Source organism: Mesoplodon bidens, assembly GCF_964165515.1.
Source record: "Mesoplodon bidens genome assembly, contig: HAP1_SCAFFOLD_47, whole genome shotgun sequence".
Classification (NCBI taxonomy): Eukaryota; Metazoa; Chordata; class Mammalia; order Artiodactyla; family Ziphiidae; genus Mesoplodon; species Mesoplodon bidens.
In genome coordinates, this window is record NW_027671336.1 from 2,844,344 (window position 1) to 2,861,487 (window position 17,144).

Sequence of the window (17,144 nt, forward strand, 5' to 3'; positions counted from 1 at the left end):
ACCAATCATATCACAATGTTACATCACTATTCATTACAATACTCCCTCACCCCTGTCATCACAATGTTCCATGACTCCTGTCATCACCATGCTACATGCACTTATCATCAAAATGTTCGATGACCTATGACATCACAATGTTCCATAACCCCTGTCATCAAAATGCTCCGTGACTCTTTTCATCAAAATGCTCCATGTCCCCTGACATCACAATGCCCCAAAGCCCTTATCATTACAGTGCTACATGACGCTCGTCATCACAATGATCCATGGTTTTCTCATCACAATTCTCCACGTCCTTGTCATCACAATCCTCTATGACAGTTCTCATCAAAATGTTACATGCTTTTGTCATCACAATTCTCCATGCACATGTCATCGCAATGCGCTATGACCCCTGTCATAGCAAGCTCCATGCCTTTGTCATCACAATGCTTCACGAAATTTTCATCAAAATTCTCAATGGCCGTTGTCATCAAAATGCTCCATGACCCTTGTCATCACAATGCTCCAAGCCCTTGTCATCAGAATGCTCCATTACCTTTGTCATCACAATCCTCCAAAACACTTGACATCACAATGCTCCATGCCATTGTCATCAAAATGGGCCATTACATATGTCATCACAATGCTCCCTGACACCTGTCTTCACAATTCTGCATGACCTTGTCATCTCAATGTTCCAAGCCCACTGTCAACACAATTATCCATGAAACTTGTCAGACCAATGCTCCATGCCCCTGTCATCACAATGCTCCATGCCCTTGTCATCACAATGCTCCATGACCCCATTTCTCACAATGCACCGTGACTCCAGTCATCACAAGGCTTCATGACCAGTGTCATCACAATGATCCATGCCCTCATCATCACAAGGATCTGTGAAATTTGTCACCACAATGCTCCATGAACTTTTCATCACAATGCTCCGTGAAACTTGTTACCACAATTCTCCATCCCTTTATAAACTCAATGCTCCATGAACCTTGTCATCACAATGTTCCATGTGCTTGTCAGTGCAGTGCTCCATGACCCATGTCTTCACAATGCTCCATAAACCTTGTCATCACAATGCTCCTTGCACGTCTTATCAAAATGCTCTCTCACCACTGATATCAAAATGTTGCCTCAGTAGTCATCAAAATACAACCACTCCCCTGTCATCACAATGCTCCATAACCCCTGTCATGAAAATGTACCATGACCCCTGATATCACAATGTTCCATAACCTCTGTCATCAAAATGTTCCATCACAATTTTCATCAAATTGCTCCATGACCCTGTCATCACAATGCTCCCTGCCCTTCTCATCACAATGCACAACGCCCTTGTCATCAAAATGCTCCATGACTTTGTCATCTCAAAGAAACATGACACTTGGCATCACAATGCTCCAGTACCTTGTCATCACAATGCTCCATGACACCGGTCATCACAATACTCCATGAATATTTTCAGCCCAGTGCTCCATGATCTTCTCATCACCATGCTCCATGACCCCTGTCATTACAATGCTCCATGACCCCTGTCATCACAACGCTCCATGTCCCTTGTCATCACAATACTCCATGAACATTTCCATCCCAATGCTAGATGACACTTGTCATCACAATGATCCATGCCCTACTCCTCCCAATGCTCCATGACCCCTTTATTCAAAATGCTCCGTGACACTTGTCATCACAGTGCTCCATGACACCTGTCATCACAATGCTCCATGCCTTTGTCTGCAAAATGCTACATGACGTTATCATTACAATGCTCTGTGCACTTGTCATCACAGTACTCCATTACCATTGTCATCACAATCCTCCATGAACCTTGGGATCACATTGATTCATGCCCTTGTCATCACAATGCTCCATGCTCCTTGTAATCAAAATGATCCATGTCCTCTGTCATTTCAATGCTCCAAACCCTTGTGATCACAATGTTCCATAACACTTGTCATCACAGCGCTCCATGATGCCTGTCATCACAATACTCCATGTCCTTTTCATCACAATGCTCCATGACCTTTGTCATCACAATTCTCAATACACTTGTCATCGCAATGCTCCCTGACACTTGTCGTCAGAATGCTACTTGAACCATGTCATGAAAAGGCTCCATGCCTTTTTCATCACAATGTCCCATGCCGTTTAAATCACAATGCTCCATGCCATTGTCATCAAAATACTCCACAAGCTTGTCATCAGAATGCTCCATGACCTTTGTCATCAGAATTCTCCATGCACTTGTCAGCACAATGCTCCCTGACCATTGTCATCACAATGCTCCAAGCCATTGTCATCACAATGCTCCATTACCTTTGTCATCAGAAACCTCCATGACACTTGGCATCACAATACTGAATGCCATTGTCATCACAATGGGCCATTACATATGTCATCACATTGCTCCCTCACACCTGTCTTCACAGTACTGCATGACCTGGTCTTGACAATGCTCCATGCCCTTGTCATCACAATGCACCATTCCAACTGTCATTGCAATAATACATGAAACTTATTAGACCAATGCTCCATGACCCATGTCATAACAATGCTCCGTGATTCCTGTCATCTCACTGATTCATGAGCTTTGTCATCACAGTGGTCCATGCCCTCGTCATCAACAGTCTATGTGAACTTTTTAACCTCAATGCTCAATGAAATTTTCATCACAATGCTCTGTGACCCTTCTCATCACAATACTGTATGCCTTTCTGCGCACAGTGCTCCAAGACCGTTGTCATCACAATGTTCCATGCGATTGTCAGCACAATGCTCCATGACACATGTCATCACAATGCACCATGTGCTTTTCATCACAGTGCTCCACAATCTTGTTATCACAATGCTCCATTAACCTTGTTATCACAATGTTCCACGCACTTCTCATCAATATGCTCTCTCACTAATGATATCACAATGTTACATCACTACTCATCACAATACTCCCTCACCCCTGTCATCACAATGTTCCATGACTCCTGTCATCATAATGCTACATGCACCTATCATCACAATGTTCGATAACCTATGACATCACAATATTCCATAAGCCCTGTCATCAAAATGCTCCATGATCCTTGTCATCACAATGCTCCATGACCCCTGTCATCACAATACTCCATGAACATTTTCAGCCTAATGCTCCCTGACTTTCTCATCGCAGTGCTACATGACCAATATCATCACAATGCTCCATGACCACTGTCATCTCAACACTCCATGACACCTGACAACACAATTATCCGGGACTCTTGTCATCACAGTGCCCCATTACCTTGTCATCACAATGCTCCATGAAACCTATCATCACAATACTCCATGAATATATTCAGCCCAAACTCCATGACCCTTGTCATCAAAATGATCAATGCCCTGGTCATCTCAATGCTCCATGACCACTGTATTCACAATACTCTGTGACGCTTTTCATCACTGTGCTCCATGACACCTGTCGTCACAATGCTCCATGCCTTTGTCAGCAAAATGCTACATGACCTTGTCATTACAATGCTCTATGCGCTTGTCAACAGAATACTCCATTACCATTGTCATCACAGTCCTCCATGAACCTTGGGATCACATTGCTTCATGCACTTGTCATCACAATGCTCCATGCTCCTTGAAATTAGAATGATCCAACCTCTGTCATCACAATGCTCCAAACCCTTGTGATCACCATGTTCCATAACACTTGTCATCACAACGCACCATGACGCTCGTCATCACAATTATCCATGGTCTTCTCATCACAATGCTCCATGTACTTTGTCATTACAATGCTCAATACCCCTGTCATCACAATGCTCCCTGACACTTGTCATCAGTATCATCCATGAACCCTGTCATGACAAGGCTCCATGACATTTTCATCACAATGTTCCATGCCCTTTTCCTCACAGTGCTCCAAGCCCCCTGTAATCACTATGCTCCATGCACTTGTCATCACAGAACTCCGTGATGCATGTCATCAGAACTCTCCCTGGACTTCTCATCCCATGCTCCATGCCCTTGTCATCACAAAGCTCCACAACCCCTGTAATCACAATGCTCCTTGCCCCTTTTCATCAGAATGCTCCATGAGACTTGTCATCACAAGGCTCCATGGTCTTCTCATCACAATGCTCCAGTACCTTTTCATCACAATGATAAATGACACCTTTCATCACAATACTCCATGAACATTTTCAGCCCAATGCTCCATGACCTTCTCATCACAATGCTCCATGACCACTGTCATCACAACGCTCCATGAACCCTGACAACACAATGATCCGGGACTCTTGTTATCAAAATGCTCCATGCGCTTGTCATCCCACTGCTTCATGACAGCTTTAATCACAATGCTCCGTGACGCTTGTCATCACAGTGTTCCATGAGCATTGTCATCACGATGCTCCATGGCTTTGTCAGCAAAATGCTACATAATCTTGTCATCACAATGCTCCATGAGCTGGTCATCACAATCCTCCATGACCCTTGGGATCACATTGCTTCATGTCCTTGTCATATCTCTCTTGCCTTTCTGGTTTTTACAGATTTTCGGATGTCCCATTTGACCGCTGGGTAGTGACAATACTTTATAGTGTGGATTTGCATTGCACGCTTGCTTGATTGGCCAAAAAGCGTGTATGCATTTTCTCCTGAATATATTCAGGACAAAAGTCATACGCCGTTTTTAGCCAAGTGCATCACTGTCGAAGTTGTGATGCTTTTCCTGTGCTTTAAAAGCGATTCCAATTTACCTCAAGAAATATGTTTTGTGCAATTCTGCCTCATTTTAAAGTCCGCTTCGTTCCCTTCTCCCAACAGATTTTTGGAAGAGAGTAGTCCTTTATAACTCTGCAGGTTTGTGAATTGCTGTGCCCCTGAGCTCCAATTTTCAAATCCCATTTTTGGGAGCTGACCGCAAATCCACAATTTTGCTTCAGGAACTATACTGGTTCCAGGGTTGGCCATACTGTTCCCTATGGGTGGCTGAGGCTTTGGTTAATTCTTCTTCCTGACTGGAATTTAGAGTGACATGTGCCCGTCCAAATGCCTACATCTACTCTCTGATTGGTTCTCCCTCTTCCCTTTCATCCTCTGCACAATTAGCAAACTGTGCGAACCAGGATGTTATAGGGGTTAACTCTCCTAAGTTGGGAGTTTGATAGTAAGGCAGTTGGAATGCCAACCTGGAGCACAAGGAGAGGAAAAATTAGGAGACTTTTAGAAACCTTTCGCCATCACAGTGTGTCCATTCTCTAGGTTTCCCATACGTGTTATAACTGTATTAATATTCCCTTCTACCTGGAGATTTGGGACTCATGGAATGGTGTCATGCATTACTACTTCAAAGGATCTGCATTTTCTCTCCCAATCTCAACAGTCCTCTCAGTTCCAAGTGTCCAGCCTTATGTCTCATCCAGTTGTCTTTGCAGATAGGGTCATTCCAGGTTTCATCAGAACCCCTGAAGGAATTGTGTAAGAATTTCGCTGTTTTTTTGTTTGGTATTTGAAATTTATTTTTATAATGGGGTTGAGCTGATTTTCACTGACGTGTTTATGCCGGTCTAGACACACTTGATTCCCTTACAGAGACATATCAATACATAGGTTTTAAGATTCTTAATAGTCAGATATATTCCTCTGCGGGGAATAGGGGTTTTGAGTCCTGTTCACTGAGGAAGGTGTAGGTTTTGTCTCTTCTGTATTTGTTTTATAGAATGGTACCTGTGCTAATATCAAACTCTGGGTTTATGCATCACCCCACCTCTCCTTTCTCCTTAAGGAGGCATAAGAGTGTTTTCTAAATGTGAGACTCTGTTCTCTTTCTTAATTCAGTTCATGTGTTGTGATGTTGACATTCCCTCTGTAAGTGATATCTTATGATTAGATTCTTTTTTCTGTGTGACTAATTTCATTTAGAATCATCATACCTAAATCCACTCATTATGCTGCTCTTGGCCTTATGACATTGATTTCACGTTTGAGTGATATTCCGTTGTACAGAATTACCACAAGTTCTTTATGAGTTTTCTCTTTTTATTGGGATAATTTAGGTGTACCGAAGTTGAGGTTCTTGTACGCAGAGCAGCCCTAAGCTTTGGGGTGCCTGTGCCTTGTCGATATTTAGTCTTCCCAAGTTATATGCCCATGAGTTGAAGTCCCCTTTGCTCGGGGGCTTTGTATTTTAGATGTTTTAGGAAACAGCATGCACTTCTTCAGAGTGGCTCTTGGATATTTATACCCCACCCATCCGCGTGACTAGGCTCCCTGTTCTCCGTGGCCTCTCCTGCATTTCTGGTTTGTACACATTTTTTGGATGGCCTTTCTAAGCAGTGTATATTGAGACTTCTTTGTTGTGCGGATTTGCATTTCCCGCTTGCTTGGTTGGCCGAAAACTCTGTATGTGTTTTATTTTCCTGAAGATTTCACGAAAAAACCACACACACCCTTTTGCCCAACTGCATCATTTTAGAAATTCTGCTGCTTTTCATATGCTTTAAATGTGAGTACAATCTACCTTTTGAAATCTGTTTCCTGCAATTCTGCCTCTCATTCAGATCCTCTTCGTTGCCTTATCTGAATATATTTTTGGACGTTGGTTATCATTTATATCTTTGCAGGTCTTTGAATTGTCTGCTCCTGAGCTCCATTTTGCAACTCACTTTTTTTGTGAGCTGGCCGCCAAACCATTGGATTGCTTCAGGCCCTATTCTGGTTCTGAGGAGGCAGGCTGAGCCTTTGGTTAATTCTTGTTCCTAACGGGAAATTAGAGTGGCATGTTCCTGTCCGAACACCTAAGACTTGTCTCTAAATTTTTCTCATCCTTCCGCTTCTTCCTCTGGACAAATTCCAAACTGTGTGCAAGAGGATGTTGACGGTGCTGATATCCCCAAGTGAGGAGATTGTTAGGAAAGATGCTGGAGGGTTGAACCCGAGCACCAGGCGATGAGGAAATGAGGTGCCTTTTCCAAACTCTTTCCGATCAAACGGTGTAATATCCTCTAGGTGTGGCAGGCATGTTTTAGATGTAGGAATGGTCCCGTGCATGTAAGGAGAACACCAGGGATTTTTCAAAATCAGTGCCTCCCTGAACCCCAAACTGGGGAATTTTTAAGCTACGGCTACACGTATGTCCATTAAGGGCCTTGGGAAATAGGCAGAGCCCAACTTTAGATGATTGAAATCTTCAGGGTCAGAAGCGCTCACCATCAGCCTTGCTTAGGTTACATTTAATCTGTCATTGAAAGATGATGTCAATAAAAATATCGATTCTTTTTCAGATTATTTCCCCTTTTAGGTTATTGCAAAATATTCAGTGTAGTTCCCTGTGCTATACAGTAGTTCCTTGTTGATGATCTATTTTATTCATAGCAGTGTGTAAGTGTTAATCCCAAACTGTTAATTTATCCCTTCTCCTAACTTTCCCCTTTGGTAATAATAAATTATAAGATTTATACTTCTCAGAAATGAGGGAACTGAAAGAGAGGTATCATTTTCAATGGAAAAGCATTCAAAACAAGATTGAAGCTTCAGCCAAGAGTATTCAATGTACATCCATGGAAATAAATCACTTCATTTCTCTAATGTTGACCTGAAAAATAAGACAGGCATCTTCACTGAACTTGCTTATAGTAAAGTGATGGAAATATCAAATGTAAGTCTTAGAAACATCTTATTTTACCCGAGCATTATACACTGCTCTATGTTAACTACAGTTTGGCTCACATCTGTTCATTGAAGTTACAATGTTCTTAATTTCTGTTACTGATCCTCCAGAGTGGACCCCAACAGGAGTCCCCGTGCCCAGTGTCATTGGAGCCAACAGATCAAGACTGAGTTTGGTTCAGAAGCAAAGGAACATTATTCTGAAAACAGAATGGAGAGGTGAGAGCGTGCACTCCCCCACGGGCTGTGGGCTGGGCTGCTGTGTAGGGATCCCAGCAGCGTCAGTGGGAGGCAGGGGATGGAGCTCTCGAGGGCTGGGTTGGCTGCAGCTCAGGCTCTATGCCACGGAGTCTGCATGGGACCCCGCTAGCTCAGGTGTCAACCCAGCCATTCTGTTCTACGAAATCGGGTCTGAAATGCCAGGTGTGGGACCTCTGCATGTGGAACCCTAGGAGCACGTGAAATTAGACAAAGCACAAAGGAAAAACAGGTTAGACTTTATTTTATTGCCCAGATTCTCTTTTTATCTCCCAGGAATTTTTAATGAACATTGGCGGAGACAAACACCTCCTCTGCTTTTTGTTCTGTTCCACATTCTTGGGGTGTTGAGGGTGCAGACCCCTCTTTTGTAACTGCTTCATGCTATGGTGGGAGCCCTGATACCTAGGCGGAGGGGCAAAACGTCTCCCCACCAGCCTCCAGGTGAGGTTGATTGTCCCAAGGCCTCCTGCCTCACTTCTCGTCCGCCTGAGCGCCAGCATTGGAAGTGTTATAGATTCTAATGACCTTTAATGGTCCAGGAAAGAGATGTGCAGAGATGCTGAGGTGGCAGGTTTCACCCCACGCCACATTTGTTCGGCGACCGTAGGAAGATGGTTTTTGTCAGCCTAGATGCTCTGACCAGTAGTCTGTGCTTTCTTTAATTAGGTACCTGAATTAATGTACAAACAGCACCATGTGTCAGAGCCTTGCCCGCGCAACTCCCAGACAGTCCAGAGTCAGTGGTGATCCAGGACCATGACGTCCACTGAGTCTACGGCCTTTAGAAGTAGCCAGCAGTCCAGCCGTTCATATTGGCCACCATCACCGTGTTGTCTGTAGGGTTTTCTATGGTGAAAGCGTGATATATATTTCCCCCTCCAAGCTTATTAGCTACCCTGTGGGTGCAGTAAGTCCTGCAAGCAGTAGTCTGCTCTTTCGGGGCACAGTCTTGTTGTTTTCTGAGAGAAACTCCAGGTCAAGTGATGGTCACACAAGTCATCTTGGGGGCCCGATGCCCCCATTTGTCTCTCTGGAGGTTGGAGTTGGAGCACCTCCTCACTCGAGGTGAGTGTGTCCACAGAGCGACCCCTGCAACTTCCGGGCATGATGGGTGGTTAGGATCACCACATGGGGTCCTTTTCCCTTAGGAGGGAGCTGGCCTTGTGGGCTGCTGATTTCCAGCTTTTTAGATACCCCAGTATCCTGGCCTGATGAGTCGGTGGCAAAGCCCTTGTTGACTATAGTTTATCATACCTGAAGGGCATTCTTGTGTTGCTCCATTTCAAGTGGTCCCAGTTTTTGCACTAAGGCTCCAAGGGCTATTAACCTTTGACCGGGTATGTAAAGGTCAAAGGTTTAGCTAAATTAGGGAGTTCCTGGGCAAGGGTCTTAATTGACTGCTCTTTCCATTCTTGAGACGCTGCTTCTGGATTCTATTCAAAAGGATCATCATCTTTTCGTGTCACTGTTTCATATAGAGGCCCAGGTATTAGACTGTAGTTAGGGATCCAGATGCAGAAAACCTTGGCCTCCCCAGGAACCCCTAAGCTGTCTTCCAGTTTTAGAAGAGGTAAGGCTGCAAATGGCTTCTTCCCTATCCTGGGATGCGTTTCTCCGAATATCTGTGAGAATGAAGCCCAGGCATGTCACCTTAGCCTGGGATATTTGAGCCTTTTTCTTGGACACCTTCTATCCTTTATTGGCTAGGTAGTTCAGAGGCGTCTTTAGTAGGCCTGGCGATCAGAATGTCATCTTCATATTGAAGGAGGTTTCCCTTTTACAGAGGTAGAACTTTTAGGTCTTTAGAGGACATTTCCCCAATGATGGTGTGTGGATTTTTGAACCATTGGTGCAGGACGGCCCAGCATTATTGCTTTTGTTTCATGTTGTGTCCTGCCACTCACAAGCCAAAAATTCTTGTGACTCTGAGATGAATGGAATACAGAAGAAGGCATCATTGAAGTCTAATACAGAATGTCATGGCCTGGTGTATGGTAGAATGACCAGCAGGGTGTAGGAAATAGGAGCTACTGGATATATAACCTCGGTGGCTTCACTGAATGACCTGATATGCTTTACCAGGTCTCCAGCAACCCATGGGGCTCTCGTGGTCAGGCCAATCCCAGGATATAGAGCTCACCTGGGCTGCATCCTCCACCCCCACAGCCCACAGGGCTCTCGTGGTTAAGTCCCTCCCAGGGTATGGATCTCACCTGTGCAGCTACCCAGCAGCCCATGGGGCTCTCATAGTCAGGCCCTTCCCAGGATACGGAACTCCCCTGGGCAGGTACCCCAGCAGGGCTGGACACACAGGAGCTGTGCACATAGCGCACCTTGCAGAGAACCCCCAGCTCACCTGTCACTCACAGCTGACACAGAACACCTCAGAGCAGGACTTGAACTAACAAACAGCAGCTCTGACAGGTCTGTGACCCTGGCTATCACTCTGTGCAGCCTCTCTCTGCCTGGTCTTCCAGACATTTCCACTGCAGCCAGGGCACCAGGCCTCTGTCTCCACCCACGATCACTCCTCTCCCTGACTCCTGGGTTCTTCTCATTAGGATAGGATCTTCTGGAAGTTGTTTTCCACTCATGGAACAGATAAAATTGTAAGAAAACAAGCCAGAGCTGCAGCCCCTTGTCTATCCTAACTCTCAAGAGTCCACACCTGATCCTTAGGCATGGCCCGTTTAGCAAGGTTCATTTTCTGCAACTGTGAGGGCCTGAGGGATGAGGATTGGCTGATTTTGGCAACCTGACACTGCCTGCCAGCCCTCCCCAGGTGTGCCTGTGTTGAGGTCAATATAAACACCTCTCCAGTCTCCAAGAGGCCCTGTAGCTGTGTCTGACGCCATATGCTCTGCCCCGTCAGCAGTGTGGGGGCTGGGGTGGTGGGAGGGAGTGAGGGGCCGTGGCTTTCTGGGTGGCCCTGTGTGAGTGGGGATCTGCTGGACTTTCTGCAGGAGTTGCCAGGCTGCCACCTGCTAAAGAAGAGGATGGGTCACCCATACCTGCCGCTGGAATTTCTCCCCTGGCAGAGGTGAGGAATTAAAAAGCAGTGGGGGCCGTGGCAGGAAGGGTATCTCAGGCAGGTAAATGGAAAGCTTCCAGAAGAGCATCTGGGGCCAGGACCATCCTGGCTGGCCTGCAGGCACCAAGTCAGCCGGCGTGCTGTCGCTGGTGTGGCTCCACAGCCCTTCTTCTAGGCTTGCAATTGCTTGTACATATTCATGTGTTTTACCTGGAAAGGGTGGGAAGAGTTCAGCTGCAGCAGGACTGGGGCTCAGCTCACATTTACTCACAGACGCCTCGACACAGTCCCCCAGCTTTGCATTGAGGATGCTCCTTGTGGGGGGGAGTGCTGCTGACTGCATGGGAGACGATTTCCCACCTCTGACCAACTTAAGAATTTTTTACCACTGGATCAAGTGCCCTTATACGATTTTCCTCTGTATAAATGGTGGTTTCTGTTTTTTTTTTTTTTTTTTTCTTTTTGGTTCAAGGTAGATTTTATTTATTCCTATTTTGTTTTAATTTGGTGATATAAACATGGAAATAATGCATTAATATAAAGACGTCTATGTGAAGGGAAAAACTTTTTTTCTGTTTTATTTTATTAAATGTTATTTATTTATTTTTAATTTTTTAAAATTTATGTATTTCTTTTATACAGCAGGTTCTTATTGGATATCTATTTTATACATATAAGTGTGCACATGTGAATCCCAGTCTCCCAATTCATCCCACCACCCCCCTCACATGGCGTTCCCCCCTTGGTGTCCATATGTTTGTTCTCTACATCTGTGTCTCTATCTCTGCCCTGCAAACTGGTTCATCTGTACCATTTTTCTACGTTCCACATATATGCATTAATATACATTATTGGTTTTTCTCTTTCTGACTTACTTCACTCTGTATGACAGTCTCTCGATCTTTCAAGGTCTCTACAAATGACCCAATTTCATTCCTTTGTATGGCTGAGTAATATTCCATTGTATATATGTACCACATCTTTATCCATTCGTCTGTCTGTGGGCATTTAGGTTTCTTTCATTACCTGGCTATTGTAAATAGTGCTGCAATGAACATTGTGGTGAATGTGTCTTTTTGATTTATGGTTTTCTCTGGGTATATGCCCAGTAGTGGGATTGCTGGATTATATGTTAATTCTATTTTTAGTTTTTTAAGGAACCTCCATACTGTTCCCCATAGAGACTGTATCAATTTACATTCCCAACAATAGTGGAAGAATGTTCCTTTCCTGCACACCTGCTCCAGCATTTGTTGTTTGTAGATTTTCTGATGATGCCCATTCTAACAGGTGTGACGTGATACCTCATTGTAGTTTCCATTTCCATTTCTCTAATAATTAGAGATGTTGAGCAGATTTTCATGTGCATACTGGCCATCTCTATGTCTTCTTGGAAGAAATGTCTATTTAGATCTTCTTCCATTTTTGTATTGGGTTGTTTGTTTCATTAATATTGAGCTGCATGAGCTGTTTATATATATTGGAGATTAATCATTTGTCCATTGATTCATTTGCAAATATTTTCTGCCATTCTGAGGGTTGTCTTTTTATCTTGTTTGTAGTTTCCTTTGCTTTGCAAAAGCTTTTACGTTTCATTAGGTCCCATCTGTTTAGTTTTCTTTTTTATTTCATTACTATAGGAGGTGGATCAAAAAAGATCTTGCTGTGATTTACGTCGGAGTATCCTTCGTAAGTTTTCCTCTCAGAATTTTATACTATCCGGTCTTACATTAAGGTCTCTAATCCATTTTGAATATATTTTTATGTATGGTGTTGGGGAGTGTTCTAATTTCATTCTTTTACATGTAGCCGTCCATATTTCCCAGCACCAATGATTGAAGAGACTGTCTTATCTCCATTGTATAGTCTTGCCTCCTTTGTCATAGATTAGTTGACCATAGGTGTGTAGGTTTATCCATGTGCTTTCTTTTTTTTCCTTTTACACGTTTATTGGAGTATAAATGCTTTACAATGGAGTGTTCGTTTCTGCTGTATAAAAAAGTGAATCATCTATACATATACAAATATCACCAGATCCCCTCCCTCTTGCATCTCCCTCCCACACCCCATATCCCACCCCTTTATGTGGTCACAAAGCACCGGGCTGATCTCCCTGTTCTATGTGGCTGCTTCCCAGTAGCTATTGGTGTTACATTTGGTAATGTATTTATGTCCATGCCACTCTCTCACTTCGTCCCAGCTTACCCATCCCCCTTCCGGTGTCCTCAAGTCCTTTCTCTATGTTTGTGTCCTTAATCTGGTCCTGCCACTAGGTTCTTCAAAATCTTTTTTCTTTCTGTATTAGGTTCCGTATATCTCTGTTAACATACAGTATTTGTTTTTTTTCCCTTTCTGACTTACTTCACTGTGTAGGACAGATTCTAAGTCCATCCACCTCAGTACAAATAACTCAGTTTTGCTTCTTTTTATGGCTGAGTAATATCCCATTGTATATATGTGCCAGATCTTCTTTATCCATTCATCTGTCGATGGACACTTAGGTTGCTTCCATATCCTGGCTATTGTAAATAGAGGTGCAATGAACATTTTTGTACATAACTCTTTTAGAAATATGGTTTTTGCAAGGCAATTGCCCAGTAGTTGGATTGTTGTGTCGTATGGTACTTCTATTGTTAGTTATTTAAAAGGACCTCTGTACTGTTCTCCCTAGTGCCCATATCAATTTACATTCCCACCCACAGTGCAAGTGTGTTCCCTTTTCTCCAATAAAGGCCTCTCAGCATTTATTGTTTTGTAGATTTTTTTGATGTTTGCCACTCTGCTGTGTGGTGATACCTCACGGTAGTTTTGATTTGCATTTCTCTAACGATTAGTGATGTTCAGCATCCTTTCATGTGTTTCTTGGTAATCTGTATATCTTCCTTGGAGAAATGTCTATTTAGGCCTTCTGCCCGTTTTTGGATTGGGTTGTTTGTTTTTGTGATATTGAGCTACATGAGGTGCTTGTAAAGTTTGGATATTAATCCTTTGTCAATTGCTTCATTTGAAAATATTTTCTCCCATTCTGAGGGTTGTTTTTGCATCTTGTTTATGTTTTCCTGTACTGTGTAAAAGCTTTTAAGTTTCATTAGGTCCCATTTGTTGATTTCTGTTTTTATTTCCATTTCTCTAGGAGGTGAGTCAAAAAGGATCTTGCTGTGATTTATGTCATAGAGTGTTCTGCCTATGGTTTCCTCTAAGTGTTTTATAGTGTCTGGTCTTATATTTAGATCTCTAATCCATTTAGAGTTTATTTTTGTGTATGGTGTTATGGAGTGTTCTAATTTCATTCTTTTATGTGTAGGGGTCCAGTTTTCCCAGCACCAATTACTGAAGAGACTGTCTTTTCTTCATTGTATATCCTTAGCTCCTTTGTCATAGATGAGATAGCCATAGGTATGTAGGTTTATCTCTGGGCTTTCTGTCCTGTTCCATTGATCTGTGTTTATGCCAATCTACATACACTTGATTCCATTATGGAGCCATATAAATACATAGGTTTCAAGATTATTACCAGTCAGATATATTCCTCTTCAGCGAATAGGGTGTTTTGTGTCCAGTTCATTGAGAAAGGAGTAGGTCTTGTCTATTACATATTTTGTATATGGAATGGTATCTGTGCTAATTTCAAACTCTGCTTTTACACATCACCCCACGTCACCTTTCCCCTTAAGGAGGCATAAGTGTGTTTTCTGAACGTGTAACTCTGTTCTCTTTTGAAATTCAGTTCATGTGTAGCCATGTTTACATTCCCTCTATAAGTGATATATTACAATAAGTTTCTTTTTTCTTTGTGGCTCATTTCACTTAGCATCATCGTACCTAAAGCCACTCATTATGCTGCTATTGGCCTTATGACATTGATTTTATGTCTGAGTGACATTCCATTGTATATAAGTACCACAACATCTATATCCATTTTTTTGCTTTCCTGGGATATTTAAAGTGTACTGAAGTCGAGGTTGTTGTAAACAGAGCAGCCCTAAACTTTGGGCTGGCTGTGTGTTGTGGATTTTTAGTTTTCCCAAAATACACGCCCATGAGTGAAGTGTGCTATGCTCTGTAGCTGTTTTAGAAAACAGCATACAGTTCTCCAGAGAGGCTGTTTGCAATTTACATCCTGTCCATTGGTGTAACCAGGCTCCCTTTTCTCCATGGCCTGTCCTGCTTTTGTGGTTTTTACACTATTTGTGGATGGCCCTTTTGACTGGATGTAAGGGACACTTCAATTTAGTGTGGATTTTCAATGCCTGATACCTTGCTTGGCCAAAAAGGGCGTATGCATTTTTTCCCGAATATAATCAAGAAAATACACATAGTCCCTTTTCAGCCAAGGGCAACATTGTTGAAGTTCTGTTTCTTTTCATGTGCTTTAAAGATGACTCCAATGTACCTCTTGAAATCTGTTTCCTTCAATTCTGCCTTGCATTCAAATCCTCTTCACTGCCTTACCTCAATATATTTCTGGATGATAGTTGTCCTTTATAACTCTGCAAGTTTGTGAATTGCGGTTCCCCTGATTTCCATTTTTCAAATCGCCTATTTGTGAGCTGGCTGCAACACCACAGGATGGCTTTAGGACTTAGTCTGGTTCCGGGCTTCAGACTGAGCCTTTGGCTAATTCTTCTTCCTGATGGGAAACTAGAGTGATATGTGCCCATCCAAACACCTACAGCTAATCTCTCATTTGTTTCCCCTCTTCCTGTTCATCCTCTGCACAATTTGCAAACTGTGCATAACAGGAGGGTAAAGGCGCTGACACTCCAAGTGGGGAGATTTTTAGTAATGCTGATGGAATGGTGAAGCTGAGCACGATGAAAGGAAAAATGAGGTACCTTTTAGAAAACTTTCCCAATTACACAGTGTACCATCCACTGGGTTTTCCATGCATCTTTTAACTGTAGGAAGATTCCCTTAAACCTGGAGTGTTGGGACCACTAGAATGGGTAGCACACAGTATTGCTCTACGTGGTGTTCTTTTGCTCACACTACCTCAGCAATCTTGTCAGCCCCAAGTGTCCAGTCTTATGTCTCATCCATCTGTGGGTGTAAAGGTGGTCAATCTAGGTTGCATCACAGGCCCTGAACGTAATTTTTAAGATTTCTCTCTGTTTCGCTGTTTTTGCATTTTGCTTTTGAAACTTATTTTTATAAGGGTGTTTAGCTGAATTTCAGTGCTGTGTTCATGCCATTATACACACATATGATTCCTTTATGGAGACATGAGAATACATATGATTTAAAATGATTAGAGTCAGATATATTCCTCTGCAATGAATAGGGGGTGTTGAGTCCAGTTGATTGTGCCGGGAGTACGTGTTGTCTATTACATACTTAGTTTATGTAACGGTATCTGTGCTAATTTATAACTGTGGTTTAATGCATCACCCCACCTCTCCTTTCCCCTTAAGCAGTCAGAAGATTTTTTTCTAAATGTGTGACTCTGTTGTGTTTGTAATTCAGTTCACGTGTTGCCATGTGTACATTCATCCTATAAGTGATATCATATGATAAGATTCGTTACTCTGTTATCTTTCCTAACACAGTTCATGTGTAGCCATGGTTACAGGAACTTCAAAACTGATATCTTATGATAAGTTTCTTTTTCTGTGTGACTTATTTCACTGAGAATCATCGTACCTGAATCCACTCATTTTGCTGCTACTGGCCTTATGACATTGATTTCATGGCAAAGGGATATTCCATCGTACGTAAGTACCACAATTTCTTGAACCATTTTTTTCTTGCCTGGGATATTTAAGGTGTACCCAAGTTGAGGTTCTTGTAAGCAGTTCAGCCCTAAATATTGGTGTGGCTCTGTCTTACTGATTTTCAGTTTTCCCAATGTATATTCCATAGACTGGAAGTGCCCTTGGCTCTGTAGCTCAGTTGTTTACTTGTTTTAGGGAACACAAGGCACTCCTCCAGAGAGGCAGTTGGCAATTTACATCCTGACCATCAGCATAACAAGGCTCCCTGTTCTCTAAGGCCTGTCGTGCCTTTCTGGTTTTTACACATTTTTCGGATGTCCCTTTTAACCAGTGGGAAGTTATCGTCCTTGTAGTGCAGATTTGCATTGCCTGCTTGCTTGCTTGGCCAAAAAGGGTGTATGAATTTTTTCTTGAATATATTCAGGAGAAAATGCATACGCCCTTTTGGCCAACTGCATCAATGTTGAAGTAGTGCCCCTCTTCCTGTGCTT